This window comes from Oryza sativa, chromosome 8 (assembly GCF_034140825.1).
Source record: "Oryza sativa Japonica Group chromosome 8, ASM3414082v1".
Classification (NCBI taxonomy): Eukaryota; Viridiplantae; Streptophyta; class Magnoliopsida; order Poales; family Poaceae; genus Oryza; species Oryza sativa.
In genome coordinates this window covers 11,687,804-11,714,382 of record NC_089042.1, presented here as the reverse complement: position 1 = coordinate 11,714,382, position 26,579 = coordinate 11,687,804, and the positions used below count along the sequence as shown (strand labels likewise).

The 26,579-nt window shown below is 45.5% G+C and overlaps 1 long non-coding RNA gene across 1 annotated transcript; it reads right to left on the bottom strand.

Annotated features, from left to right (window-relative positions):
• Positions 1-8,312: 8,312 nt before the first annotated feature.
• LOC9266139 (uncharacterized) lies at positions 8,313-10,573 on the bottom strand. The gene is made up of 4 exons (XR_001548107.3): positions 9,287-10,573; positions 8,816-8,885; positions 8,692-8,726; positions 8,313-8,575 (listed from the first exon to the last, which is right to left on the bottom strand). It is a non-coding gene; the product is annotated as an uncharacterized lncRNA (long non-coding RNA).
• Between the last annotated feature and the right edge of the window lie 16,006 nt (positions 10,574-26,579).

Here is a 26,579-nt window from a genome sequence, read left to right as displayed (position 1 = left end):
AAGGTTGTGGGGAAATTAGGGTTTGGTTTATATATGATAGGCTAGATGGGCTTTTTGGGCTTGCAATATAGTATTATTAATAGTCTAATATACACCCTCTAAGTTTTGCTGACATATAATTAGCTCGTACTCTTACAATTACTGACAGATATTTTGACCAAAAATATATTTAGAATTACTGACATATACCATGTCTCATTATGCACTATTGCTGACATATAGTTTGCCAAAAACCTTTACCGACAGATATGTTATCACTAATTGTTTATTTTTGCCAACAGATGTCTGTTGGTAATTCCATGTCATGGTGTAGTGATCATGCGAGCTTGTACTATTACTAACAAGCACATTACAGCATGCAAGCTTGTACTACTAGCACCAGGTAGACAATATGTGAGAGCTTGTACTACTAGCATATGGGAAAAACAATTCACTGATAGAGATTGTCACACCCAGAAATTCTCGAACCAGAATTTCTAAGCTGAATGTGCATTAAATCCCTGTCCAGGACCAGCCAGGGTACACAAACGATAATTGTTGACATACAGACCCACATCTTACAAAAATATAAAAGATTACAAATGCAGCGGGAAAGATAAAAGCGAGCTAAACCGGGAAGCTTGACTTCAACAGCGGACGACTCCACTCCACAGGCAAACCTTGACGGCAGCGACGAAACCAACCTCTCTGAGACAGCTCCAACTGAGAAGAACTTCAACTCTGGTATGGGGGAAAAGAGAGCAAGACTGAGTACTACCCACTGTACTCAGCAAGTCATACCGGAAGAGGAGGTATGATGCAGGATATAACCAAAGGAAGCTAGGGGTTCTTTTGCATAAAGCAGGCATTTCAAAGCAGTAGTTGAAAGCAGTAAAACAGCTGTAGTAATTAATCAATATTAACCAATCACTGTCCAACGCTACACCACGTTGCAACAGGCCCAACCAACCACCTGAACTACACCAGTTCATTAAGCTAAACTAGGGGTGAGACTAATCACGGTGAATCTGGTTGATCGCCCATAACCGCGGGCACGGCTATTCGAATAGTTTTACTCTGGCCAGAGGTGTACAACTGTACCCACAAGACACGATTCCACACATGTCGCCATGCCCCGAAGTATCACCATGATACTGCAAAGGGGGAAATCGTGACAAGACCCTCCACATAACCCTCCCATAACCATCCACACCACGCTAAGGTTTCACCCCCACCCCTCAAAAGGCAGTGGGCGGTCCCCTCTTGCACCGCGGTGAATCCGGCAGCTGGACAACCGAACACCTCGGCCGACCCAACTCCATCACGCCCACCCTCGCCACCGGTGCCTAGGAAAGGGTCGAGCTATACTTCAGATCAAGTAGTTACCCACTCCCGCTTGTGGTAAGCACGGTAAGTCTCCCAGGGTTTCCCGTGAACCGGTCCTTAACTGCTATGGGTGCGACCAGCAAAACCATGCACTCACAGCCCGCCATTCAGAATATTTTAATTAACTGACACCCTTGCGGTAGCACCAATCTAAAGCTATGCCAATAGTCAGAGTCTATGTAATAATGTGATCCCTTTTTGTGTACTAGTTGAGCTAAGCATGGCTAAGCATTTCCTAAACCAACATCTAATCATTTTGATACCCAGGTTATCAATGGCATATGGTAAACAATAAATGGCTAAGTAATAGGACCCATCCCACATGACATTGTAAAAGAATGCAACATTTAATAGAAATGCAGGGTGTTTGTAAATTGGGTACAATATGATCAAACGTATGGCATGACTTGCCTTGCTCTCGAACTGATGAGACCTCAGCAACGTCTTTGAGAAACTGCGGATCGACGAAACGGCCGAAACCTACGCGACAAACAGAGCACACAAGCAAAACATGCTATAAGACTACTGAAACAGGAAACAAAACCATTTTTAATGGATTCTTTGCATTTTTCTTGATTTACTGAGACTTGAATGGACTTAAACGGAGCTCGGATGAATTACTTATGTATTTTAGAAGATAAACTGTGTTTTTACTAATAAAGAAAAAGTCCTTAATTAATTATTGCGCAATAATACCCAGGGCTGACGTCATCCAGGGGGCGGCGCCGACAGGCGGGGCCCACGGGTCAGCGGCTCAAAGGGGAGAGGAAGGGGGCGCCGGCATATAGGCCCCACGGGCAGTGGCTCAAGGTGGCCGGTCTACCGTGGACCGGGACCACGCGGGTGGTCCACCGCCGGTCCACGGGACCGACGGTCCGGATCAGCCGGGAGGCCGATCGGACGGCACGGCGGCGGCTAGGCACGGCTCGGCTCGGCTTCAAAACCGGCCGGCCGGCCATGGCAACCGGCGGCGACGCGCACGGTCGCCGGCGACGGCAATCGGCGGCGCGGGAAGCGACGGCGGACGGGGTACAGGACGGCGGCGTCGACCGAAGGCGACGGCGAGCGCGTGGAGAGAGGCGACGCAAACGAGAGAGAGGGGGAAGAGGGAGGAGGGGGGATCCTCACCGGCGAGTATGGCGGCCGGAGCGGAGGATGAAGGTGGCGGCGACGACCTGGCGATGAGGAGGGGCGGACGGGCGGCGGCGGCACCTACGGAGGGAGTTGAGAAGGATTAGGAGTAAAGAGGGTGACCACGGCGGCCACCATTGTTGGCCGGAGACGAAGGAGAATGGATAGCTCACCGGTGTGCGAGGAGAACCGGGCTCCGGTGGGGTTTAGCGGAAACCGAGCGGCGGCCGAGGTGGCTCACGCGGCGGCAATGCTAATGGCGGCGGCGGCTTGGCGCGGCGGCGGCTCTAGCGGCTGCGGCGCGCGACCGGAGGTGGCGGCCAGCGGCGGCGCTAGTGGCGAGCGGCGCGGCGGCGGTAGGAGGCACGGGAAAGCGCGGCGAAAAGGGGAAAAGGGAGAGGGAGATGCGGGGAAGCTTTATAGGGGCTCGAGAGGGGCGGACATGGCCGGGAAACCCCCCGATTTGGCCGGCGACGTGGGGAGAGAGAGAGAGAGAGAGAGTGGGGGGGATTCAAATCGAATCCCGCCCATTTGCGGGCGCGCGTGCGGACGGGAATGGCGGGGAGGGCGGCGACGTGGGGACGCGGAGTGGGGGCGCGGCGTGGAGCGGAGAAGGCGGCGGCGCGGACGGTTTCGGCGGCGGTTGCCGTCGTGGGGCGGGCGGCTGGAGGAAGGGGACGACCTGACAGGTGGGCCCCACCTGTCAGCGTCCCGGAGAGAGGGGAAAGGGGAACGGGCCGGCCCAAAGGAAGGAGGCCGAGCGCGGGAGGGAGTGGGCTGACGGCCCAATAGAGAAAAAAGAAGGAAAAGAAAAAGAAAAAGAAGAAAGGATTTTTCCTGGGATTTAAAATTGCACTTTGGTGATTTTTAATTGGTTAAAATTATTTCCAAGGCTCTAAAAATTCCACTAAAAATCTTGGTAATGCATTGGAGCATGGGGAACTCAAGAAAAATTCCACCACGCTATTTCCGATTATTAATTGCATTTATTAACTAGGGATTTAGCTCTAGGTTAATTAAGATAATTTCTTCGGGCAATTTATTTAACCAATTTTTAAAGCAAGAAAAAGGGGAAACTTCTGGGCGTGACAGAGATGCTCACGAATCTATCATGCAGCTCTTTATTGGGGAGTGTGCTAGTGCTGGAGTACTACTACTTGTTGGTCTTTGAAGAAGTACGGGCTTGCTGCTAGCCCGTGGTGCATAGATAAAGAATAAAAGAAGTCAAACATACTACTCGTTGAGCTGTAGGTGAGCAGCTGAGCTCGTCGAGCTTTTCGAGCTCGGTTCGATGGGGCTCGCGAGCCTTAGTGCAAGCTCGGGCTTGGCTTGTATGATGGTCGAATCGAGCTCGAGCCGAGCCTAAGACGAGCCGAGTTCGAGTAGCTTGCGAGCCCCGAGCTTTTTTGACAGCCCTAAGTGTATCGGTATGTTTTATTAGTTAGACACAAAATGTTGCAGTGCCCTTTTGATGATGTTTTCATTCTTGCCTTCAGTGTGTTCAGATGTGTTGATGCTTTGGTAGTTCAAAATTGATGTTTCATATGTAACAAAATGTTTCAATTATGTTTCACCATTTGAATTGTCGAAACATTTTTGTTCGAGATCTGAAACATTTTTGTTCAAGGGATGAAACTCTTTTATCTCATTGGTGAAACTTTTTTTATCGAGTGGTGCAACATGTGAAACACTTCATAATAATACAGTGCAACATCGTCCGATGATTTATAAAATATTGGACATCTGATTTGTAGCACTCTCCAAAAAAAAAATAGAGGTGTGGCCATAGACTAAGGAGATGCTTTAGCGCCAGTTTGCCATCGATGCCATGAAACTCATAGCAACTAAAATCTCTAGCCAAGTCAGCAGTGGATGCCATGGCAGAAGTCGATCAAGAGCTCGGACAAACCGTATGCAGCTGCACATCTACGTCCTTCACCTGCGCCTCTATTGGCCACAGTGTCGTATGCCCGCGCCGCCTACACCCGTTGCATGCTCACCATTGCCACTAGCTTTCCCATCGGTAATCAAGATTGGTGTTGATAGTCGTTATCGACCAATTTCGACCGTCAATATTACCCAATATATGAAGACTAGCTATGCTTGCAATGCATAATTTCCAAATAAAATATCTACTTCCACTATATACTATGCTATTAACATCTATGTAGGAGAAGCACATATAAATGGAGGAGAATCGACAACAAAATAGACGATCAATCAATCAGAGGCTGTCGAGATCTAGACTTACGGATGAATAGGCCAAGAACACATAATTGACATGATCTAATAGGCCCAAAATTCACTGTTATGTATAAGGGAGGAGCTAAGAGGGCCACCTGCCAAAAATGGGCCAAAATGGTCTAGCACATGGTTCGGCCGAACCCCTCTAAGCGCCGATGGATCCAGGGTTTCTTGTGGACGGTGGAGATTCACTCCCTATGACGGTTGGAGGGCGTTTCGGACCTTTCCAACTATCATAACTGTCATAAGTGTTGGTATTTCTTAACGACATTACTAGAAATATAATTCCCAGTAATGACGCAGAAATACTTCTGGTATATTATGGTTACAGTGTTCATCCGCAAGCGCACGGATATACCATTGTAACATTTCACCCGAGAGTATTCCAAGGGTATCGTATTTATTTTATCTCGTGGGAAGATCATATAGAGAGAACTTGACTAATAATTTATATATTACTTGTGATAATCATATTCTAAGCAGGGGTTAAGATAATCCAAGGGTAGAGTGACACACAAGCATTAGCTACTCATTCTCATAATATATTATCTAAGCTAAGTGGAAAGAAAAGAGAAAAAAAATCTATTCCTATACTTCTAATATATATAGTATACATACATTCTAGTTAACCGATATACTAGCTAATACCCTCTATCCGATGTCCTCCTGGTACTTCGAGAAGCCACCCTGACTGCCGAGTTCCTAACGACAACCCGTCATGACCATACAACCGGGGCTAAATACGGAGGAATAAACACCCCAGGGAATTAACTTAGGATTATATACCGGCGCGGAGGAATACCCGTACTGAGCTGTCACCATCAGCGGCCCACCTCTCATCCGCTATATATAACCCCAAATAATGATATCCCGTAATCTAGACACCACGTCTAAACTACTAGATACTACTCTAATATCATCGTCATGACATATAGTAATTGCATATGCAAACATTATACCCGCACCAAAGCATCTCCCAGATAAGCTAGCCGTATATTCAGTATAACATGAACATAATGTAAAGTAGGCATTCATATACTCGGAAAGTATTTCAATACCATAAATGCATATAGAAGAGTATTCTAATAAAAGTACAAAGCTTACAAAAGAGAAGAGAAAAGCTACTAGAGCCATACCCGAACTCTTCCGAAGGCTTCCGGACTCCTGATTTATACTCTATTCCTATTCCACCAGCTAGATACTACTAAACTAAACTTGAGAGAAATGAGAGAGCTATTGCTTGAGGTGTGTGTGTGAAGTGAGAAGAGGAGCTCCTTTTATAGGCAGGTAATGATAGTTGTGACGGTTGGAATGGTCGGTAATACCCTCCAACCGTCATTGGGGATCAATCCCAGCCGTCCATCCAAACCCTGCATCCATCGGCGCCACGGGAAGTTCGGTCGAACCATGGACTGGCCCAACCCAGCCTATCTTCGGCTGGCGGCCTCCTTTGTTGTCCTTCTCTGTAGACTTGTGAATTTTGGCTCAATGTGTCGTGTTATTTCTGAGTTCTTAGCCCATTCATACATAAGTCTGGTTCTCGACACCGTCTGATTGATTTATCGTCTGAGTTGATGTCGATTCTCCTCCACTTTATTGTCATTCTCTGCAAAAGATTAGTATACCTAATACTAGTGGAATATTATTATTCTAATAGATATATGCAATGCAAGCATCACTAGTTCTCCTCTATTTTAGTAATATTGACGGTCAAAATTGATCGATAACGATAGTCAACAATAAGCTGCCTATTTAAGGAGCTCCCCTCACTCCCTCCAACACACACTCAAGCAAGGATCAAATCTCTCTACAAAGCTAGTATTAGTGTTAGTGGAGTAGAGTTAGAATAGTTCCAAGTCCGCGGAGGCTTCGGGAGTTCGGTAAAGTTCTGTAGCTTTTCCTTTCTACTTTGTAAGACTTCCATTTATCAATATTATGTTCTTCTTTATATAATTTCGGTGTTTTATTCCAATCATAGAATATGAGTACCAGTCTTAGTTTATTCATGAGTATTATAATCTGTGGTTAAACTTTCTGGGATTTGCATTGATGCTGGTATAATGTCTAACTACTAGGTCATTAGTTTGCTTAGGCTAAGCCAAGAGCTATGGTTTCAGGGCTTAGTTGCTTCTACACTGATTGCAAGACTGTAAGTAGTAAGTAGTAATTTAAGCATGGAGCTTAGGTTACCGCTTATCATTATTTTGGAGTATATGCTCTGGGTGATTTGTAGGCCGCTGATGGTGACAGCTCAGTACGGGTGTCTTCCCCGCAGTTTATATCCCTACATACAATTTCCTGGGGTTGGATACTCCTCCGTATCCCGCTTTGGTTGGATGGCTATGACAGGTTGTCGTAAGGAACTCGGCAAACCGGGATAGTCTTGCGATGCATCGGGAGGGCAAGCTTAGCTATGTTGCATTGTTAAAGGGGTTATAATACATAGTGTATACTAGTTAGAATATACTAAGATGTTGTATACTAGAAGTACAGGAATAGAACGTATCTAAACTACTACCCCTTAGCCATAATTATGAGATGTAGAAATTAGCTAAATTAGCTGTGTGTCACTCTACCCTTAAGCTTAACTTACCCCTCATAGATCTTGATGTATACAAGTAATATATAAACTATTAGCATAGTACTCTCTTATCATATCTTCCGTTGGGATTAAACAAATATGATACCTTGGAATACTCCTGGGTGCAATGCTACAATGGTATATCCGTGCACTTGCAGATCACATCTGTAACCATAATATACCAGGATTATTTCTAGTGCTATTGCTGGGAATTATATTTCCAGTAGTGTCGCTAAGAAATACCAACAAGCATTTATGGGCTCTCCTGAGGAGGGAGAACAGGAGAATTCCAAGGTATCATATTTGTTTAATTCCAAGTGAAGATATGACAAGAGAGTACTATGCTAATATTTTATATATTACTTGTAGACATCAATTGGGATTTTAGAAGGCAGAGAGCTAGGGTTCATCAGGTCCACAAGTCCACAACTAATAAATACCACTACAAGAGATCTTATGATAGATGACACTTCATTTACGTCACAAACATTGAATTTTTCGTCACATTTTGTAATCTGTGACGCTCGCATGACGAAAATTCATTCGTCACCTATAAGGTGTCTCTAATGGCGTTCTATGACGAAACCTTATTTTTTTCATCATTAATCTAGTGACGATCCTTCCGTCGTCATAACTTTATGACGCTCAAATTCGTCATTATCTAGCTAAAAAACGTCATAAAATATCTAATAGCCCATTAAGATCCATGTATTGAGCACCCTGTTTATGGGCTTAGCCCAATGGCAAGCCCGACTAGATTTTAGCCTAGCCCATCTACGATGTAGCATATTTTCAGCCCAATTCTATTATATCTATTTTCTTTAATATCAAATAATAAATGGGCCAAGTACATTGCAAAAGCCCATATAGGCCCAAACATTATACCACACTATTTTCAGCCTAATCATATTATATTCATTTACATTAGTATCAAATAACAAGTGGGCTAAGCCCATATAGGCCCAACAATCAAACACAATAACAACCCATATAGCACAAAGGTAACAACCCAATTAGCATCAAACATCCAATACAACACAAAATTTACAACCTAGTTAACAGCCAAATCCAGTCATGTTCCAAATACAATCACAGGTTCACTGAGTTACTAAGTACATGTAACTATCCTAGCAAAATAAACAAGTTACAGTCACATTCACTAACAAAACAAGTCGCATGTCTGAATCACACCAATCAAAAGATATTGCCCTCTCATCATGAATCAGCAAGTCGACATGAAAAGGGCAGACAAACCTGCATGGCATGATATGCAGAAGAAATAACAAGTGGAACTTGTTGCATATTGAGCACAAAGGAATAGTTATGAAACATGGTACAAATGACTAATAGTATTGAAACATTGCACATACCTTATCAAGGACGCCTTGTTCAATGTCATCATTACCTTCAAGAGTTGGCAAAAGAATTGATCATGAGCATACAGAGAATGGTAATTGCTTTGATTTTTTTTTAGAAAAAACAGATTTTCTATACCTCTTCATCTAAATCAAGATAGAGCTCATCACCATCTTCAGTCTTCAGCATCCACCTACCATCTAGCGCCCTGGGGAAAATGAGCAGCAAAGAAAATAAAGCAACATAAATTTATGTAGAAAGTACTTTCCTCATGACAAACGGAACAAGGTAGCAGTCTGTACTCAGCAGCCTCAGGTGACATCCACTGTCCTCAGCAGTTATAGAGTTTGTTTTTAAACACAGATAAAGTAATCCAGAACGTATTTAAGCCATCGCAAAGATTCTGTTTTAGTTCCTGACTGAATTAAATTTCAATAGTATTCTGTTTCATAATAACCAATCTGGTTTTCAAGCAGATGCAACATAACAAGTTAATCTAAGAGGAATCAAAATCAAAATGTAAGATATAACTCCAGAGAAAAGTAAGCACCTCAAGTTTTCAAATTATAGTAGTTACTGCTGTATAGGAACAACAAAACAAAACATTACCTAGCTGTGCCATACTGCATCAAGTGCCCAGGAATGCTTATATCACTGAAGAAATCAAGTGAAACTGCCAAACAGATGTAGCCATATCAGCTCAACCAATTGTTTGTGAATGCAGCTTTTCCTACTAACTAGTACCAGAAGAGGAAGGGGCCATTTGTAACTTCTATACACATGTGAGGCACAATTAGTCCAACAGTAAAGAACAGGAATTAGTGCTTGTCAAAGATAAAATTTATATATTCAGTTTAACAGAATACTATGTTGAAAATAAATAACCATAGTTCAGCATTACCCTCCAGATATTTAGCTAGCAATGATTTGTGTACCCCAACAAAAGTAATCACTCTAATGCAATTGAGGATATTGATTCCAGGTTAGTAATCAGGTCTACAGGGACAAAGAAACATACTAGGATATTAACCAGCGCCAAACTTCAGTTAAATAGACCTTTCTCGACAGTTGCAAGATGCCAACACACAGAAAACTCAGCCCGGCGCAAAAAAATAATAAAAAAAAAGTAAACAGAGAAAACTCAATTAATCATTTTGCAATCTACTTTTTTTTTAGCAAGAAGGGCAGATCCCCTCCCATTTCCATTAAAGAAACCAGCACAACCACTACACCCAGAACAACTATAGGATAAGTATATAAGCTGAGAAGACCTGATAAGGCAATTCCATCCCCATTGGCACCCCTGAACTAGCCTAAGCAACAATCCAGTAAAGTTCCAGCAAAACTACTGCTAATGAACAGAGATGACGCAATCTATTGCAAATTGCATCAGAAACAGCCCTACAGAAGCGAAACTCGAAATATCTACACAGCCCAAGTATAATCAAGAAAAGAAACCTTTAGGCACCGCCAGTAACCACAGACCAAAGATCAGTTCAGTCAGACTCACGGTCGCACCGCAGCTACTTAGCTAATTAAGACGATACACGCATAACATAGTAACACATAGAGATGGAGATTCCGTTAGCAGTAGGGTTGTTTGGTCTGCTGGTGGCAGCCACGGCGCCGGCAGATCCACCGCTCCCACACCCGGCAGTGATGGAAACGGAGGTCGGCGCGGCAAGCGGCGAGGGGCGAGCAAGCCGGCGCGGTGAGCGGCGACGGAGAAGACCGCCGCTGCAGGCCGTCGACGCTGCCGCACGGTGTCGCCGAGCCGCCCGAGGACTGCCGCCGCTGGCCGTCGACGCAGCCGCACGCCGTCGCAAGCCGCCCGAGGACCGCCGCCGCGCGATCTGGCCGCCCTAGTGTCGAAACCAGATTTCGGCAATATTAAAAGGGGTGGCTATCAAACTGAAAAAATAGATGGGTTTAGAGACAAGAAATTTTATACAGGTTCAGGCCTTCTTAATCAAAGAAGTAATACCCTACTCCTGTCCGAGGATTGATCCGCCGAGTATATTATTGATCGTATGATCTGGGTGAAAATCGTGCCCCTAGAGGCACCCAGACCCCTCCTTATATAAGGGAAGGGGTCCGTATTACAAAATACAGTCCATATCCCTAACGGAATATGTAGTTACAGATAAAATACAATCGTAACTGACTAGAATCTCAAGTATTCCTTGACATACAAGTTTGGAATTTAACCCGAGTCCTCTTAAAGATATTCTATCTATACATGGCACCCTATACCCTGTCGGACTATACATGACGTGTAGGTATGGGGTATCCATAATCTCCACAGTAGCCTCTGAGACCTTTACAGTCAACGAAATAGTCTCTTCTCGTAGCACAAAATGATAATCCGAGTGCTTCAATTTCTTCTGCATTGATCTCCTGAGTACCAAAATCAAAGACTATTTGGCTAGAAATATTCAGGACTGTTTGGCTTGGTCTTTTGAATATCTGCATCAGTGCCAACATTCTAAGAGGGAAATAGTTCTTTTAAAATTGGATTTTGAGAAAGCTTTTGATACTATTGAACATTCAGTTATATTAAACATCATGAGGCAGAAAGGCTTAGATCCTAAATGGATAAGCTGGATTTCTCAGATTTTTTCTTCAGCCTCTTCTTCAGTTATCCTGAATGGTGTTCCTGGCAAATCCTTCTATTGCAAAAGGGGTGTAAGACAGGGTGATCCACTTTCACCCTTATTATTTGTTCTTGGAGCTGACTTGTTACAATCTATAGTCAATAAAGCTTGTTCTCAGTGAGTTTTTACAATGCCAATCCCAACACCTGGTAATGAATTTCCGATTGTCCAGTATGCAGATGATACTCTACTTTTTTTTGACTGCTTCCAAAAAGAGCTTTTCTGTCTCAAGGCAATTTTGAATACTTTTGCCTCTTCAACTGGCCTTAAGATTAACTATAGTAAGTCATGCATGATTCCTCTGAATGTAGATTTGGAAAAGGTTGATCATCTCTCAAAATTGTTTGGTTGCTCTATTGGTAAGTTACCTTTTACTTATCTGTGTCTTCCTCTTGGAACCACAAGACCAAGAGTTATAGATTTTGCTCCTCTAGTTGATAGAGTAGAGAGAAGACTCTCATCAACCACTGCTTTGTTATCTTATGGGGACAGATTGACCATTGTGAATGCAGTTCTTTCCTCCCTTCCCACTTACTACATGTGCTCTCTTTCACTTCCAAAGACAGTTATAGAAAGTATTGATAGAGCTAGGAGACATTGCCTGTGGAGGGGATCTGATATTAATTCTAGTAAGAAGTCTTTGGTTCTCTGGGCAAAAGTTTAATAGACCTTAGATTGCAAAATAATTCCCTTCTCTTGAAGAATCTGCATAAGTTCTATAATAGATATCCTGTTCCCTGGGTCAGTTTGATTTGGAATACTTACTACACTGCAGAACCTCCTCATGCTGTTACTCCTAAAGGATCTTTTTGGTGGAGGGATGTTTTACAATTTGTGGATATTTTTAGAGGCATCTCGGCCTGTACTGTGCAAGATGGAAAATCTTGTTTGTTTTGGGAAGATTTGTGGAACAATAAAGTCAGGGCCTTGGTTTATCCCAAAATATATTCTTTTGCCAGGAATTCAAATCTCTCAGTTATGATGTTCTCTACTTCTGATCTACCTCAGCTCTTTGCCTTGCCACTTTCAGAGCAAGCTTTTCAGGAATATTTGGCAATGTCAGCTGCAGATACCTTGGAGCATCTTAATGATGAGAGTGATCGCTGGACATATGTTTGGGGCAATGGTATCTTTTCCTCACAGAAAATTTATGCCATGAATTTTTCTCATGTCCATGTGCCTGTTTATATTAAATGGATTTGGAAGAGCAGTTGTACTATGAAAGTCAAGGTGTTTGTTGGCTACTCTTAATTGATCGGTTAAATACTTATGACATGTTAGACAGAAGGCATTGCTCCCCTCAAAATGCTTCCTTACTCTGTGTACTTTGTTCAACAGGATCAAGGGAAACAACTCTCCACTTATTTTTCTAGTGTCCTTTTAGCACTCAATGTTGGGCGCAATTTGGTGTGGTTTGGAATCTTTCTTTAAGCTTTGGTGAAATGTTGGTCACGGCCAGAAATTCATATTAATCTACCCATTTTATTGAGAAGGTGCTTTATGTTGCTTGGAACATTTGGAAGCAGAGGAATAGTTTAATTTTTGAAAACATTGTTCCCTCTGTTCCCTCTTGGAGAGTTCTCTTTAGGAATGGTCTCTCCCTTTTAGTTCATAGAGTCAAAAATTCTGAGAGAGATACATTGTTACAGTGGTTAAATTTGTTGTAATTTTTTCTCCTTTATTAATATAAAATCTTAACGGTGGGGACTTCCCCTACCGTGGTTCTTTCAAAAAAAAAATCAAAGACTGTGTAGAGCTAAAATTAAATAATCAGGTGCATCGAATAGATGCACCTAATTAGGTGTAGCCCCCGACTATATGAGTAGCTAAAAGCTAAACATATAGTCAAAGTGCAAATAACATCCATCCGAGTGGCTTTACAACCGCATCATCCATAGTATCATATAGCTAAGCATATGCATCGTTCAATAAAACATCTAGCCGACTGCTTTAGCTTTAATATACCAAAAATTAAGATATAAAGAGGCCCGAGTAAAAAATACTCTAGAGGTCCATAAATCAGCACATATGACAAGAATCTGAGTAAAAATTCTCAAAGATCCATCACATGTGGTATAAATATGTTATCATGACAATTAATGAGTCAAAATAGCCTAGGCTATGACTCACGCCATAATCAAATTAAGCATATAACATGCCGAGAGAATGACTGTTCAAAATCCAACCATCTCAACAAAACCCAAACAGCCTTTGCAGCCTAAAAAGGCTTACAAAAGAAGTATAACACATTTCTGTCGGGTACCTTTTTATTTGCATCGTAGTAATTCAAAGGAATCATCTAACTGCGTCAAAAAGGATTTTAACAGCATTGAGCCATACCACTGTGAGCAAAAATTGCCGAAACAAAAATGCCTAAGTCCCTAAGGATCACAACTTAGCCATGCTGATAACAGAATTGGGATAAAGTACTATTTTAGGCCCAGGCCCATTAGTACTCCCGATACCCTAATAACACCAGAAAACCAAACACCGCTTCGTCTTCCCCGCTGAGACTTTCGCCATTTTCCCCATTCCCCGCTACAGTACAAAACCACTCCAGCGGAACTAGGGTTCTCCGATTCTCCCAAATCCACCTTCCAAAACTCCACAGAAATCATCCGCGAATCCACCGCATCAATCCCCCCTCCATTCCCAGCCATTCACCGAACCAAATCATATTATCCAGATCGCATCCATGGCGGAAGAGAGAGAGCTTTGAGAGTCAGTGGGCGCCCTCCGATGTAACGGAGGAGAACCTGAAGGAGATGGTGGCGCACGGTGTTCTTCCGGCAAAGGAGATCATTGGGTGGTGTCCAGCATGCGGCAAAGCATTCCCAACCCCTGACACACACGAGGTCGTGGTATTTTCTCATTTCTTCTGTGGCGGGTTCTCTCTTCCAACCTCAAGATTCTTTTGGGGGATTTTGGATTTCTATGGGATTAGTTTGCATCACCTAAACCCAAATTCCATAGTCCATATTGCCAACTTCATACATGCCTGCGAAGCTTTTTTGGGCGTCAGGCCACATTTTGCCCTATTCCGCCGCATCTTCTTCCTCAAGCCCCAACCGAACAAGAGCAAACCATGTGTTGTTGGGGGGGGGCGGTTTCCAACTTAGGGGAACCTTGAGCCAGAAATATTTTTCCATGCCCTTCAAAACCTCGAACAAGGGCTGGCATGCAAACTGGTTCTATGTACAAAACCCCGAGCCTGCACTTCCTGAGTACTCCTGTCTTCCTCCAGTTTATCAGGACACTTGGAACTCACTTCCAATGGGAGAAGAAGCCGCTCAGGCGCTTGCCCTGATGGACCGTATGCTGAAACTAAAGGAGCAAGGTCTGCAAGGAGAACAGATCACCCGGCATTTTATCAAGAGCCGGCTAGCCCCAATCAAAGAAAGATCTCGTACGGCCTTTGAATTTGACGGCAAACATGACCCCAACCGTGAAGATCTAGACTCTCTTGATTTTAAGGTCATGAAGGAGAGAATGTACAAAATCTTCTCAAATGCTATCGTGGTCAGTTATTCGCACTTGCTACCAGCGGTGCCATACAACCCCTTCAATCCTCCTCCACCGATATGTATTCAAACATTTCAGCCTTCCTCAAAAGCATGCTTTCATCTTCTGTTAAGCTAATTGAAAGTTCGAAATATCATGCCCAGGAATTAGCCTTGATGAAGTCGGATCCTCCAATTGCTCAACGCTGATCACCCCGCCGGCAAACTAGTCAGGTGAGTGGAGGACCAAAAATTCGGTCTGATACTCAACCAAACACCTCGAAATCAACTAGCCAGTCAGACTCTCGCAAGAGGAAATTGGTTCTGAGTGATGATGAGGGCGATGATGCTAAAAAAACTGGCAACAAAGAAGTGACTGGAAAACAACCAAGACAAACTAATCCGAAGAAGAAAACATCCAGTCGTCCCATGTCGAAAATCAGAAAATCTTCCAGGTACAAATCATTTGGCCATCTTCCTTGTATTGCTGCTTACCCACTATTGAAATAGCATTGATAGCATAACTCAAATTTGTAGGAAGCCATCTGACATAGATCCTTCTGGAAAAGACTTTGAGCCGACTGACATGGAGATAGGCCCTTCAAAAGAAACTGGGCCGACTGCAGAAGATCACCCGAGTGACAATCAACCGGCAACCGACAATGTAGAACCCAGCAACAAGCCCCCGACTGGGAACCAGTCGGCCGAAGCTGGAGTTGGCGCTAATCAGGATCCCCCAACTAGAAACCAGTCGGGTACAGAGCCAGATAAAGATATCCCAGAAGTAGAAGCTCAAGCTAACAGCCCTCCCAAGATAGACACCGGTGCTAGCCCAGGAACTAGTTCTCCTGTTAGGGTGCAAGGACCTGCTCGTCCCCGACCGGAAATCAAAACAGGTAAGCAAATCCTTCAAACCTGTTTTGATCCAACAGACTTTCTTCAATTGTTTCACCATTATTTATGAATGCCTAAGGCCTGATGATCGGCGACGAAGAAGAGGTCCTCCGGATACAGTCAGCTGAAGATTCTCGCCCACCTATTTTAGTCAAGTGGTGGGATGACGACATGCAACCTCAGGGAATTGTGATAAAGAAGCAAAAGGAAGACGAGGAAGTATGCCTGCTGAAAAAAGGCACTCGGCCAAGCCACTCGTCTCGTAAATGTAAGTTTTCATATATATATATATATATATATAACTTCAACCACCCTGTCAATCACCTTACTTGAACAAAGACAAACTCGCGATGCAGAGAATCCATCTCAGGAATGAGGCGAAGACTGCAACCCTTGAAAAATTAGTTCCTCATCTTGGAACCCTTGAAGCTACCAGAAACCAGCTGCATGAAGCTAAAGAGCTTGCCAGGAAGACTGAACATGATCTGAGAGACCGGATCGCTGAGCTCCAAGATTCCAACTTTGAGCTGAGTGGTTCGTCAAAAGGTAATTCTCATCCCTGTCTCACTTATTTATGCTGCTATCTGTGATATCAGCCAACAAGAAGCGATACAGTGCAAGCCGCCAAGATATCTGAACTGGAAAAACGGATCCAAGCTCTGGAGAAAGACAAGGCCGAATTGGCAAAACAAAGAGACTCGGCTCTGAAAGATGTCGAAGGTACTGGTAACTAATACTTCAAAACACCACTCTCATCTTCATGCCTAGTCATTGATATAGACTTATTCGTGTAGACCGCAAGATCAAATCCCAAACTCAATTCGATGTCTTAGTTAACAAAATCAAGAAGCTTGAAGGAGCCAGAGATGAAATCGCCAATGCCGCTACACCACTTGTCCAAGCCATGTTCTTCAATAACAATGGTCCGAGTGCATTTGATGCTACCGAAATCTTCGACAAGCTGAGAATTGCTCCGGATACATATTTTAAGAATATCAAGGAAGCTGGAAGTATGGGAGCGAGCTTAGCGTTGGCAATGACCAAGTCCTTGTACCCGAAGATTGACATTGACGCTGTTGATGGTTTTGCAGACGGGACAAGCGAAGAAGCCGCTCTCGACCTCATCAATGATGCGCAGAAAGCTGCTGATAAGATAGCCGTTGATGTAGTTGAGGGATTCTAGGACAACGACCTCTGGCCGACTAGATCTAATAACTCTGATGATGAAAAAACTGATACCGATTGATGTTGTATTATAACAATGATGATGATGATGATGGAGGCACAATTTGTACAATACTGATGAATTTATGATGTGCTTGATCTTTAAACTTAGCTCCTGATTTCTTAAAAGCTTTTGTCAAACCTTATTGAGCCTAAAACCCGCAAAAGTTGTTGAAAAACTTTCAGTCCTTATTAACCAAGCCAAAAAATCAAACAGGGCAATGATAAATCAAGTAAGCAAATTGAATTGATAAAAATCACACTCCATTATTATTTTAGTAGCCCCCGACTGATAACTCAAGGAAAAGCTTGACATTAGCAGTCAAAGAGGGAAATACAAAAGTAATGCCTAAGCATAAAAACGACGAAGATGTTCAATATTCCAAGAGTTGTCGATATGAGTACCGTCTTCACGCTTGAGTCGGTAAGAACCTGGCCGAGTGACTTCGGAAATTATGAACGGTCCTTCCCACAAGGGAGATAACTTGTGCCGATCCCGTGTAGTCTGAATTTTTCTCAGAACCAGGTCGCCGACTAAAAAAGCTCGTGATCGAACATTGCGATTGTGATAACGGCGCATCCCATGCAAATACCGAGCTGACTGAATTAAGGCTGCTTCACAGGCTTCTTCCAGTCGGTTGAGGTCATCTACTCGGTCTTCTCTCTAGCACTCCTCGCTGAAGTTACGAAATCGTAAAGATTCAAATTCCACCTCACTTGGCAACATTGCTTCCGCTCCATAGACCAGGAAAAACGGTGATTGGCCCGTAGCCCGACTGGGAGTGGTGCGCAGGGATCAAAGTACACATGGTAGCTGTTCTACCCACTTGCCGGCATAGGGATGCAGTCGGTCGAAAACTCGCGCTTTTATTCCTTGAAGTACCATACCATTGGCACGTTCGACTTGTCCATTGCTCATAGGGTGCGCTACGGATGCATAACAAATTTTGATGCTGAAGTCTTCACAAAAGTCTTTAAATACTCTGCCGGTGAATTGAGTGACGTTATCAGTGATGATCCGATTAGGTACCCCAAACCGGTGCACAATGTTGATTAAAAAATCTCTAGCCTTGTCTGCGTGATTGTAATGACTGGTTTGGCTTCGATCCACTTGGAAAATTTGTCAACAGCTACAAAAAGATGAGTATAACCACCGACAGCCTTTTTAAACGGGCCAACCATGTCGAGCCCCCAAACCGTGAACGGCCAAGACAGCGGGATGGTTTGCAGCTCCTGAGCCGGTAGATGAGTTTGTCGGGCAAAAAATTGACAACCCTCACATGTTCGCACAATTTTGTCAGCGTCGGACACAGCTGTGGGCCAGAAAAAACCCTGCCGATAAGCCTTGCCAACGATGGTTCGTGCAGCAGCATGATTACCACAGATGCCTGAATGTATATCCTTTAGCAATTGTCTTCCCTCCTCCAAAGAAACACAGTGTTGCAGGATTCCCGATGGATTTCTCTTATACAGCTCAGTCTCATGAATGACATAAAGTCTGCTGCGCCTGGAAATCCGCTCGGCTTCATCTTTATCTTGAGGAAGTTCTTGTTTTGTCAAAAATCTTATGAGGGGCTCTCTCCAGTCGGCTTCAATCATGCTTACGTCTTGAGTGTCCGTGGCATTGATTGTTTCCTTCCTTGGTACGGTTGGCTCGTAGAGATGTTCAACAAATACATCAGAAGGGGCTGCTTCTCGTTTTGAACCAAACTTAGCCAATTTGTCGGCTGCCTCATTGTTGTGTCGAAGAACATGGGTGAGCTCAAGTCCATCGAATTTATCTTCCAACTTGCGTACCTCCTGTCGGTAAGCGGTCATGTTATTATCAAGGCAGGACCACTCTTTCATAACTTGATTAACAACCAACTGAGAATCTCCACGAACTATCAAACGCCGAATCCCTAAAGAGATTGCAATCCTTAGTCCGTGAAGAAGCGCCTCGTATTCTGCCACGTTGTGAGATGCAGAAAAATGTATCCACAATACGTAGCTCAGCCTCTCCCCAGTCGGGGAGATTAGAACAACTCCTGCTCTAGTGCCTGAAAGCCTTTTTGACCCGTCAAAATGCATAGTCCAATACTCCATCTTCTCTGCAGGCGTGTCTTCTTGGCACTCGGTCCACTCGGCGATGAAGTCGGCTAAAGCTTGGGACTTGATCGAAGTTCGCGGCTTGAAGGATATATCCAAAGACATCAACTCTAAGGCCCACTTTGCGATCCGCCCATTCGCTTTGCGGTTATGAAGTATATCTCCGAGTGGAAACGATGTGACCACCGTGACCGAGTGACCTTGGAAGTAGTGAGATAGTTTCCTGACGGTAATTAAAACACCATATAATAGCTTTTGAACCTGAGGGTATCTTGTATTGGAGCCAGCCAAAACCTCGCTAACGAAATAAATTGGTCGTTAGACTTTTTGAACATGGCCTTCTTCTTCTCGCTCAACAACCAGGACTGTGCTTACAACCTGGGAAGTTGCCGACACGTATAACAACAGCGGCTCTTGCGGATGTGGTGAAGCTAAGACTGGTGGAGTAGTGAGAAGTTTTTTGAAGCCTTCAAAGGCTTTTTGTGCTTAGGGTCCCCACTGGAAATTGTCAGTTTTCTTTAACAGCTTGAAAAAAGGCATCCCCCGCTCGCCGAGTCGTGAAACGAACCGGCTGAGCGCCGCCATGCAGCCAGTTAACTTTTGAACATCTTTCTGGGAGCTCGGCGGTTTCATGTTGAGGATGGCGTTAATTTTCACCGAGTTGGCTTGTATGCCTCTATGGGACACCATAAATCCAAGCAGCTTCCCTGATGGTACTCCGAAGATGCACTTTTCAGGGTTTAGTTTCATCCTGAAAGCACGGATGCTCGCAAAGGTCTCTTCTAGATCCGTAATCAAATCATCCTTCTGCTTGGTCTTGACGACCACATCATCCACATAAGCTTCGACGTTACGGCCGATCTGAGATGAAAAACATCTCTGGATCATGCGTTGATAAGTTGCTCCTGCGTTCTTTAATCCAAAAGGCATGGTGATGTAGCAGTAGGCCCCGAAGGGCGTGATGAATGAAGTCTTTAAGCAGTCGGATTCCTTTAGTCAGATCTGATGATATCCTGAGTAGCAATCCAAAAAACTGTGTAGCTCGCAGCCGGCCGTTGAATCAACTACCTGGTCAATGCGAGGTAACCCAAAGGGATCTTTGGGGCAAGACTTGTTGAGGTCGGTGTAATCAACACACATGCGCCATTGCCCCGTCTTCTTCCGAACCAGGACTGGGTTGGCCAGCCAGTTGGGATGAAGGACTTCCTTGATGAAGCCTGCTACGAATAGCTTGGTCAATTCCTCCTTGATCGCATCCTTCCTATCCTGTGCGAAACGGCGAAGTCGTTGCTTGATTGGTTTAGCGTCTTCATTAACATGTAATGAGTGCTCAATCACCTCTCTAGGAATACCAGGCATATCAGATGGTTTCCACGCAAAGATATCTTTATTATTTTGAAGAAAGGTGATGAGCACGCTTTCCTATTTACAATCTAACTCAGCGCCTATTACAGCAGTCTTAGTAGGATCAAAGGGATCTAGAGGAATTTTCTTGGTTTTGGCGTCGCTTTCTCCGCTCTTTGGCATCTTGGTTGCAAGCAATTCTCCTTCGCTTGCCGTGGACGCAGCCAGTCGGATCTCTTCTCGGGCGAGCATGATCTCGCGGATCTGGGCCATCTCGCAGCTTTTCTTGTCGCATGTGACGGCTTGCTTGATGTCACTCCGCAGGGATATGACTCCTCGAGGGCCAGGCATTTTCATCATCATGTAGGTATAGTGCGGAACGGCCATGAACTTGGCTAACGCCAGGCGTCCAAGTATGGCATGATACGCTGTCTCGAAATCAGCAACTTCGAAGCAAACGTTTTCTGTGCGGAAGTTCTCTCGAGTGCCAAAAGTGACCGGAAGAGTGATCTGGCCGAGTGGTGTAGCAGATAGCCCCGGGATGACTCCGTGAAAGGGCGCATTACTCGGCTTTAATTCTGTGCGAGGGATCTGCATGTCATCCAGGGTTTTGGCGAAAAGGATGTTGAGTGCACTGCCCTCGTCGATGAGGGATCTGCGAAGCTTGACGTTGCGAACCACTAGGTCTAGTACCAGGGGGTACCGCCCCGGGAGGACCACTCGGTCAGGATGATCCGAGCGGTCAAACTTAATTGTTGTCTCTGACCACCGAAGATATTGGGGCGTATCGGGCTGAACAGCGTTGATCTCCCGTTCGGTCAGCTTTTGCTTTCTCTTTGATTCATAAGCCAGGGGTCCGCCAAAGATGTGGTTGAGTTCCTTGCGGTGGTCTTGAAAACCAGTCGGGGCATCATCTTCATCATCCTTCTTCTTTGACGTGCTTTGATCTCTGTTGGAGGCCTTACGTGCGTTCTTGGCGTATTGTTCTGCAAACTGTTTGTAGACGAAGCAATCTTTGGCCGCGTGATTGGAATTGGGATGATGCGGACATTGGGAGTTCATGATCTTGTCAAAAGTGTTGACGCGCGAACGTTGTCGGGAGGATGGTGTAGTAGTTGCCACAAGTTCCTCGGGCTTACGCTTGCGATCCTTGTGATTGGTACTGTCACGCCCGGAATTTCTATCCAAAATTCCAAACGCTTACATGTGTGTGAACCCTCGTCCAGGAATCAGCCGAGGCACACAATAACAAATTGATAATAGAGTACAATTATTACTCTAATTAATAAGCGAATAAAATGTCATTACAGAGGTAGATAGTTCCTCTCAATCAATAAAGATCTAAGCAGCGGAAAATAAAATAAACGGCGCAGACGGCTCCACTCCACAGGCAGCTTGACCAAGGCTACACCTAATCCTCCACACCATCAGCCTCATTGTAGATCTCTTCCTCTGATGAATGATTGCAAGGTGAGTATATGACATACTCAGCAAGTCACGCAGCAAATATGCAAGTGCACAAGGATACCAAAGGATGGCATAGTAGGGTTTCATTTGCAAAAGCAGCATTTAGCAAACATTTGAGAATTTAATAAAACAGTTAAGTAATTAAACAGTATTAATCCAACGCTATACAACATACCCTGTTGTATAGGCCCAACCATTCTGAACAACCATCCCGGCTGCACAGTTCTATCTCCAAACCAGGAATATACCATTCCAAACCAGGAGCTAATCAAATTATTACCAATTAAAGCACCTTTTATTATGGTGAGAAGGGTGAGACTAATCACGAAAGACATTGTTAGACCCGCCCATAACCGCGGGCACGGCTATTCGAATAGTTTTACTCTGATCAGAGGTGTACCACTGTACCCACAAGACACAACCCCACATCATGTCACCATGTGCCTCAATACCACCACGGTACCTCGGAAAGGAGTTGTGACAATACCCCTTGCATAACACAATCCACCGCAACGCACCTTCCTGGATCATAATCACCCCCTTATAAACAAGGCATGGACTCCCCAGCGACCCCCGTGGGCTTATCTCTGCCACTTCTCAGTCTGGTGCCCCGCAATGAACCATGCTATACAAAAGATAAAGCCGTTGCCCACGCTGGCTTGTGGTTGGCACGGTTAATGTTTCACAACCGAAACTCGTGAACCGGTCCTTAATTGTCATGAGCACGACTCTCAAAACCATGTGCTCACAACCCACCATTATCAGGTTTTAGTTGGCACATTAATTAATTAACCAATCACGATTGACCATCGTGAACTATCATTAAGCCATCATTAAATAATAGTGAGTAATAAGTTATCCCAATAGTGAGCTAATGTTTCTAAGCAGGGCTAAGCAATTATATCTAATATCTAGCTGAACCAATATATATAGTCCAACTAGTCAAGTTATAATATCCCAAGGTATCAAGGAATAAAGTAATCAAGATCAAAAAGGGCTATAACAAACAATAGGTTAATTCCACCCAATGACATTCGAAAATAAATGCAATAGTTGAATAGAAACAATAGCTTTAAATGGGATCAACATGCTCAAAGGGTTGTTTGGGATCTGTGTGACTTGCCTTGCTGGCCTTGGAACTCTTCAAACTCTTCTCCGGCGAAAACGGACTCTCCGGAAACGACGGAATCTAAGCAGAAAAGAGCAAAATCACCAAAACAGCACATAAACAAGCATGAACAGTACATGTGGATATTTTTAACATGTAGATCTCAATTTTAGAAAAATTTAGAGACTTGAACCAACTAAATCGGAGCTAAGATGAATTAGTTATGAATTTTTGAAGATTAAATTGGATTAAAACACTTAAACTGATTTTAATTGAATTATGATGCAATAATGAATTATTTTTGAAAAGGAAAAAAGGATTTATTGCGTCAGCGGGCTAGGGTTTCGGTGGACCGGGCGCACGGCGGCGGTTCACGCGAACGGACGGCCGAGATCGACTTGATCCAAAACGGACGGCCGAGATCGATCGGTCCACGACCGGCTCACGGGAGAGGGCGACGATGACGTCGGCGATGACGTCACCACCGGCGGCAGCAGCTCGGCGGCTCGGACGCACAAGCCCGCCGGCGAATGGCGGCGCGGCGGCGCGAACGGAAGGCACCAACGGGTAGAGCGTGACGCGGCGAACTCACCGGCGACCAAAGCGACGGCGGAAGATCAACGGACGGCGACGGCGACGAGGAGGAAGCGGCGGCAAACTTCGGGTCGACGGCGGCGAGGGTGTTCCGATGGTCTTCGGCGGCGGCGAAGGAGCGGACGAGGACGGCGACGACTAGGCGATCACGACGGTGGCCTTCCCGAGCGACGACGACGACCGAGACGGCGGCGGAGCACGGCTGGAGCGACGGCGGCGACGGCGGCGCTAGGGCACACGGCACTAGGGCTCTTCCGGCGACGAGAGGCGAAGGCGAGGGTAGCGGCGGGTAGAGAAGAGCTCGGGGAGCCTTTTAAAGGGGCTAGGAGACGACGACGAAGGCCCACGGCGGCCGGCGACGAGAAGGAAAGTTCGGGAAAATCGAATCCGAAACAAACTCGAATCCACGAACTTCCAAACGATTTTAGCCGGTGTTTCCAAAGGAGAAAAGGTAGAGGAGATCTCGAGGATCATTTCCCCTCTATCAATTCGGCCGAAAACGGAAAGGAGCGGCCGGATTTGGAAGGAAACGGCGGCGGCGGCGCGCTAGGGTTTCGGGCGGCGGCGGCGCGAGGTAAACGATGGGTCCGACAGGTGGGACCCACCTGTCAGCGACCGAACGCGCGCGCGCGGCGGCTGCGGACTGGGCCGACTTGGGCCGAGGAAAGAGAGAAGGGTTTTGGGCCGACTTTCGGCCCAAAGCCAAAAGAGACTTTTTAAAACCTTTTTCAATTTAAATTATTTCTTAAATGCAATTCCATTTATTAAAAATACTTCCTTAGCTCAAATAAATCCCAGAAAAATCTAGGAATTATAGAATTAAGCAAAGTATTTAATGAAATTTTATCTGGCCCCATTTTATATTGGAATTTATTAATTAAAATTAGATCTTCTCTTCTAGGCTTTTAAATTTATTCTAAAAATTCCATTTAAACAACAATTTATATATTTTGAATTTTCAGGGTGTGACAGGTACTTCCACTCCCCCTTGTAGTCGGCGTATCTTTCTTTGGCTTCCAAGTGGTGCCCGACAGCTTGAAAGCGGTAATGGCATCTTCGACTTTGGCATATTCGTTGGCTTTTTCGAACATCTGCTTGACCGTCTTGGGAGGCTTGCGCCCGAACTTGCCGACTAGGTCTTCGTGGCGAATGCCCTTGGTGAAGGCGGTGATGATGACGTCATCGGTAATGTCGGAGATCTTGTTGCGTTGCTTGGAAAAGCGTCGGATGTAATCTCGAAGGGATTCTCCAGACTTCTGAATGACGTTGTAGAGATCAAAATGTGTACCAGGGCGTTCAAAGGTACCCTGGAAGTTGGTGATGAAGTGGTCGCGAAGTTCCGCCCATGATCCGATTGTGCCACGGGGTAACCTGTGAAGCCAGGACCGGGCAGAATTCGCTAGGGCCACAGGCAAATAGTTTGCCATGGCTTTGCTGTCTCCTCCCGCTACGCGAATTGCAAGACTGTAGACGGTGAGCCAGGACTCTAGGTTAGTGGTGCCGTCATACTTCTCGATTCCAGTCGGCTTGAAGCTGGCTGGCCAATCCACTCGACGCAGGTCACTTGTGAAGGCAGCGACTCCATCCACGTCATCATCATAGCGATCTGGTGAATGGTGGGGAGCGTAGCCTCTTGCCGCGCGGCGCTGGTTGATAGTATCGCGAAGATCGACGGGGCGCCTGCGAGGTGGGGAGCGTGATCGTTCAACTCGACACTCCCTGTGTCACTCGGGGGGCGAGTGGACAGATCACTCGTCGTGACCCCTGCTCCTGCGACTGGATCCCGCGCCGGCGACGCTGAGGCTTGGTTGGTGGTAGTCTTAAGATCGAAGATGAGGAACTCGGCTACCAGTCGGCGTGCGGACGCTTGCAGACCGGGACCGAGGCGGCGATCATGGTCTTGGTCTGGTTCAAGATGTTGACGACGTGATTGGCTTGATTGAGTGCATCTTCCTTGAGGAGGGTGTCGAGGAGGGTGATCGCTACAACCGCGTTCTATTGAGGGGTGCGAAAAACCGCAGTTCCCTTGACGTCTTGCTGCCCGATAAGTTCTCGTGCTCGTCGCCCGGCATCCAAGGCCCGTTGTCACCGGTCCTCAGCCTCCTTTGCAGCCCGTTCGCGTTCCTGTTGCTCACGCTGCAGCCATTCTCGCTCTTGTGCTTGGCGTTCCTCTTCCAGTTGGCGTCGTTCGGCTTCCTGTTGTGCGTGTAGTTCTTCTGCTTCGTCGAAGTCATCGAGGTTGCGGTAGTCGTAGCGGTAGCCGAAGTCTTCGTACTCCACGATCTCGGTTGGTCGCGAGTCGACGCCGGGGGAGCTGAGGTAGCCGTCCAGTTGTTCCATCGAAACCGTGCCGAGAGGCTGGAGTATGACACCGACTTCCTTGGAGCTAGGCCGGGCCGGGGCTGAAGCCGGATCCCGCCTAGGCCTACGGGGAGAAGACGCCCTTGTGGTGAAGACAGCAGCCAAATCGTCGGGGAATTTCATCAGGATCGGCGGATAGGCCCCATCGTCTTGATCGGGTCGTGTTGAAGTAGATAGGATCTCGTCCGAGTGGTTTGAAGCCAACTCGGTGGAGATGATCTTGGGGTAGACCTCGGCCGAGTTCGGGATACCGAACGGGGCGGAGACCTGGTCTCTTCCCGACTGGTTTGAATCCGAGTCGAGGAGAGAAATCTTGCCGAAGTCGTTGGTGATGAAGTCGAGGCTGCCGAATTGGAACACCTGCCTGGGAGGGAAGACGGAGTCGTCGATACCGGAAACGAAACCCATCGCACTGGTCAGCGAAGAACTTGACGCTACCCCTACCTGGCGCGCCAACTGTCAAAACAAGATTTCGGCAATACTAAAAGGGGGTGGCTATCAAGCTGGAAAAGTGGATGGGTTTAGAGACAAGGAATTTTATACAGATTCAGGCCTTCTTAGTCAAGAAGTAATACCCTACTCCTGTCCGAGGATTGATCCGCTGAGTATATTATTGAACGTATGATCTGGGTGAAAATCGTGCAGCTAGAGGCACCCGGACCCCTCCT